Source organism: Camelus ferus, chromosome 4, assembly GCF_009834535.1.
Source record: "Camelus ferus isolate YT-003-E chromosome 4, BCGSAC_Cfer_1.0, whole genome shotgun sequence".
Lineage (NCBI taxonomy): Eukaryota > Metazoa > Chordata > Mammalia > Artiodactyla > Camelidae > Camelus > Camelus ferus.
In genome coordinates this window covers 36,778,304-36,783,922 of record NC_045699.1, presented here as the reverse complement: position 1 = coordinate 36,783,922, position 5,619 = coordinate 36,778,304, and the positions used below count along the sequence as shown (strand labels likewise).

The 5,619-nt window shown below is 37.5% G+C and overlaps 1 protein-coding gene across 19 annotated transcripts in view; it reads right to left on the bottom strand.

Annotated features, from left to right (window-relative positions):
- TMC1 (transmembrane channel like 1) overlaps window positions 1-5,619 on the bottom strand; it is a 310,690-nt gene that overhangs the window by 195,813 nt on the left and 109,258 nt on the right. The window lies entirely within an intron of this gene.

The following is a 5,619-nucleotide window of genomic DNA, read 5'->3' as shown; positions in this document are numbered from 1 at the left end:
TGTTTGGTGGTAGTGTTGTTTGCTTTTCACTTTTTAAGTTTTATGTGTGTGTTTTTTGTCCGTTTGTTTAATGATTATAAAAATAAGTGCTCAATATTAAACATTTGGAAAATATGGGACTTTTTTTTTTCTACAGTAAGAGAAAAATCACCCATAATCCCATCCGGAAGCAACCTGTTAAAATTTCTGTAATTTCGTTTAGCCCACGGTTTCTCAACCTCAACACTGCTGACGTTTTGGACTGCTTAATTCATTGTTGTGTGTATGTAGGGGCAGGCAGTAGGGGATGCTTTTCTGTGTATTGTAGGATATTGAGCAGCATCCCTGGCCTCTACTCACTAGATGCCAGTAGAAATCCACCCTCACTCTCCAATTGTGACAACTAAACTTGCCTCCAGACATCGTTAACTGTCACTTGAGAGGCAAAATTGCTCCAATGGAGAACAACTGTTTTAGATAGTATGTTTTTGGAAAGAAAAAGTGTTGATTTGAAATTAATCAATGGGGAAGTTTTAGGAAATTCCTTAGGGAGAACTCAGTCCAAGCTGCCATCTCACAGTAAGGTTTACAGAGAAGGGACTTGTGCAAAGTCACCCAGTGAATTAGTGGTCAGATCTGCTGGGCTTCTGATCTACAGATCTTTGCACTCTTTTCCTTGTGTTATTTTTGTATTCTAACTCGATAGTCACATATGTGGGACACAATCAAAACTATCTTTGTCTGTGGTTCTTGAATTTCAAGCCAATTATCATTCATAGTATGAGGTGTGATTCCTCCTGCTCGTCACACTCCTCCTCTGCCAATAATGACCAGTTGCATGGGTGACGACAGATTCTATTTTACTGAAGGAAATCTGGTTTTCTTAACTTACAGTATTTCTGCTAAGGGAAACTCAAGAAATTTCCCCGAAGTTTTTGTGCTTCAGAACCTGGTGCCCCTCTTTTCCTCTGTTCCTTGTTAGTTTTCTATCTTCAGAGCGTAATAATTCAGTGATTCAGGGTCCATTTTTTTCCCTCTTTGTTCTGATCCATTAATCTAAATATCAGGCCTAAATTTCTCTCCTGGAAAGCCCCTGTTTCTACTCAAATTCAAACCTCCATTATCTTCCATCTGGACTAAGGTAACAGTCTTCTTGCTTCTACTCTTATTCCTCCATAATTGTAATCCATTCTTCACAGAGCTCTTTAAAAATGTAAATCAGACCATGCCACTCCTTTGCTTAAAATCCTCCCATAGCTTTCCATTACACTTGAAATACAAACTCCTTGCCCTGGCCTACAAGGCCTTCTGTCTTCCCAGGGCCCCACCTCCTCTGCTCTAATCATTCTGGCCTTGTGGTTTGTTCTCAGACATTCTGAACTCTACCTACCTCAGGGTCTTTGCGCTTGCCTTTTCCTCTGTCTGGAATGCTCCTCTTCCATGTTCCTGTGACTGGCTCCTTCTAATCATTTAGGTTTCATCTCCAAAGTCAGTTCTTTAGAGAGGGTTGCACCTCATTAACATAGCCACCCCTGGCTTCACCTCAGTCACTTTGGATCATATTACTTAGTTTTACGGCCTTTGTAGTATTTGTTAATATATATCTTAATCTAAATAATCATATTTATTAATTTGCTTTTTATTTATAAAGTTTCTTTCCCCTATCTCCCACCAGAATGTATCTGGTTTCTTCACTGGTGTATCCCTATTCCCTACGATACCCAGAAGATAGTACATATAAGCTCAAGAAATATTTTTGAATGAACTAATATATGAACTAATGACAAACCTACAGAACACTCATGCAAATAGAATTTAGGATCCTTAACAGCCTTCTTTAATAACTGCCACCCCTCCTATTCAAATCTACTTTCCACTTCCTGCCCCATCTTCATTTTTCTGCAGTCATACCCAAAGCATTGAAAGGTCCATTTGGTGACATTGATTTAATAATCCATGTGCTATCTGACTCTGAATGAATCACTCAGATGTCATAAAATTTCCCAATTATATAAGATGTTGCTAATAGTCCTGCCTTTTTTCAACCTTATTCATGAATTCATTTACCTGAGTAAAATTATCTAATAGGCCCAAAGCCAAAAGGATCCAAAGAAAGTTACTAAAAGGATTCCACTTATTGGCATGGGATTACTACTACCATCTACTTCACCCAGTTGTTGTGAGAACAAATGAGATAATATCTGTTGAACATTTTAATCTTAATAAGAAACATTCATGCACATGAAAAATGAAGCTATTGATTTCTGACATTCCAGTGTGTCATTTATATGTTTTTGCTAATAATTATATTAAGGAAGGTCAACTTTTGTGCATTTCTCATAAGTCAAGGGAAATCTAGTTGCTTACAGCATTTACCCAAGATATTCCAACTCAGAATTTGGGAAAATTTAGGAGTAAATAAGCTGAGTAAATTTCAGGAATTTTTTTACCCCCCATTTCTCTCTAGAGACATTAACTATTGTCATGGGTTAGGGAATATCAGACGGCAAGAAAGCCCCATATAAATCACCTGATCCAACACCTTTATTTTATAGATGACAAAGGAATACTCACAAAGTCATATACCAGAGTCCTTCAAGCTTGTTAGTGGTCAATACCCACCTAGTGCCAGCTTTCCCTACTTTCACTCCAGGGATTGTTTTTGCCATGTCCCATTGCTTCTCATGAGCCATTATTCTATCACTCTCTGCTAACTTCCAAAGGTCGGATTGCAAACTAGGAAGGGAGGGTAAAATGCTAAGATCAAGATTTCACCAAGAAAAAAAAGATAATTGTGTCCTGATATTTCTATATATACATATCAGATTTGAGGCTTTTGATGAGAAATAACCACTCTTGTTGAAAGTATGCAAAAATGCATCTGGAAAGAATTCAGGTCAACATGGTCAACATTGTAAAACCTTGGCTAACTTGGACACCAGCCCTTTGGAATGCTCAGCAAGCTGTAACAACACTGAACCCAGAAGTAAGTAGCCTGGAGCAAGAATTTAGGAAAAAACTGTTTAACTTGAGAAGCATTTTTGGTAGGAAAGAGCCATCCTTAATCATTCAATAACAAATAAGCACAGCTGAGAAAAGCTGAAGACCAAACGGCAAGAACCAACACAATGGTTTTCGTCAGTTCTGTGCATGGGGAAAAAAAAAAAAAAAAAAGAATAGGAACTAAAGCTTGTGAAATATCAAGACTTTGAAGAATCAAAAGTCAAGACTGTGTGTGCCATGGATTACGAAGGCATACTAAGTGTTTTCTGCTCTTTTTGAGAACATGGAGCAGTTGCAAATCACTTTTTTTAAAGGACTTCTATTTGTAAGTTAAAAGGAATATTCAGGCATAAAATTCAGTTAACTTAAAAACTGAATTCGTTTTCAGATAGCTGTAGGGATACACTTGTACTTAGACACACACAAAAAATGTGTTGAAAGGATAAATTGAGATGGCTTCATATAGAACTGCCAGCATGATTTCTAATCTTTATGTGTCTAGGCCCCCAGAAATCCAATTACCTTTAAGAGAAAATACCAGATGAAAGTAGCCACGGTAGTTTCTATACATTGAGTTGGCCACTTATCACCTGTTAATACAGGAGAGATAAATTTAAAATAAGCCTTTAAAATGCCAAGCTGGGGGGAAAATATATCAGCAGAAGTATAGGCAAGCTCTGATAAAATATGAACACACTATTGTGGTGTAAATTCTACTTTCTCTTCTATTTCATGGTTCATTTTATTTCTTCCAAGATCTAGCAATAGAGAAGATTAGAGAATTCAAAACTGGGTTATTTCATAAATAAATGGATTTCTTTTTGAATAGAATAGAAATCAAATGAGATATTTAACTCTACATACAGTTTTCTTCATCCTGGGTGATTAAAACAGAAAAAAAAAAAAAACCACAGTAACTGACATGTAAATATGCTTTTTATATTGGAACATTATATGTATATTTGTAAGTATACAGAATTAAACCCTAAAAGGACATTCTATGCAATATTGAGGATTACTGCATACAGCTGACCCCTGAACAATGTGGTGAGTTAGAGAAGACAACCCTCCCTGCGGCTGAAAATCTGAATGTAATTTATAATTGATCCTCTGTACACCCTGTTCCTCCATATTCGTGGTTCTGCACCTGCAGATTCAAGCAATCCCAGACTGTATAGTACTGTAGTACTTAGTATTGAAAAAAAATCCGTGTCTAAGTGGACTGGTACAGTTTAAACTCGCGTTGTTCAAGGGTCAACTGTATGTGTGTGTGTGTGTGTATTTATATATACATTTGTAATATTTAAATTTCAAAATAGATCATCATATGGAAAAAGAAGATAGAGTATCCTGATACTTTTTATATAATAAATAGAACAACCATATAAATCAGAACAGAAAATGCTAAAATCTAGTTATTATCGTACCTCAGGACAAAAAACATGGGTGGTTGTTTAGTTTTACAAATAGCAAGAAATTCAATGTAGCTATCATTTTTTGCTTGTAAAGTATTCTCTGATTCTTATATTTAAGTTAGCTAATTCCGATTAATGCAGACTCATTTCCAGATTTCCTGTGCTCCATGTTAACAAAGTTGTACCAAAACCAGAGCTTCCTGCCACAACTTAAAGTGCAAATGAGGATCCATGATACATCCTCTAAATACAGTGCTTGTACCCCTCCCCAACATTCAAGCAATAACAAGAAGTTCAGAGATCTTTTTGGTCTCCAGCTCTAACCCTCTCCCTGTTTGTTTTCCAGAGGTCCCTGGTGCTTATAAGTCTCTTTGGGGGAATTCCTCCTCAGCTTGGACCTTTCTTAGTGCATAGACTTCTGTGGGGAGAGACAAGTGCAAATCTGTCCAAAGCACAGAATGTCTGCAGCAATTAATCTTCAGGAGTCTATTTTTCCTGTGGAAGAGCTCCCAAGCAAACACACTAAGATCTTTGGAGCCTTTCAGTCCCTTTTCCCCTTGCACATTTGGGCTATGATGAACCAAGACTACTGTTTACCAGTGTGATCAAGATCCCCTGGCAGAAGATGCAGGACCACTGCTTTAGTTTCCTAGGGCTACTGTAACAATTCACCACAAACTGGGTGGCTTAAAACAAAAGAAATTTGTTCTTTCATAGTTCTATAGGCTGGAAGTCTGGAATCAAAGTATTGGAAGGGCCATCTCCTCTCTCTGAAGGTCTTGGAGAGAATCTATTCCATATCTTTCTCTTAGCATCTGGTGTTACTGGCAATCCGTAGCATTTCTTCATTAATAGATACATGATTCCAATCTCTGCCTCCATCACCACATAGCCTTATTCCTATGTGTCTTAGTCTCTCCTCCTCTTATAAGGACAACAGTCATACTGGATTGGAGCTCACTGTAATCCAGTACTGATTTCATTCTAATTTGATTACATCTGCAAATATCCTATTTCTAAATAAGATTACATTCACTGGTACTGGGGCCAGGACTTCAATCTATCTTTTGGGGGATACAATTCAACTCTTAATAGCCATATATTGTTTAATTGCCTGAAAACAGTGGCTAGAAGGGCCATACACACTGGCTCACCCCAATGAAGCTCCCCCTAACGTCTCATCAAGACAGCAGTGGCAAAGGCTGCTTTCCATTATTACCGT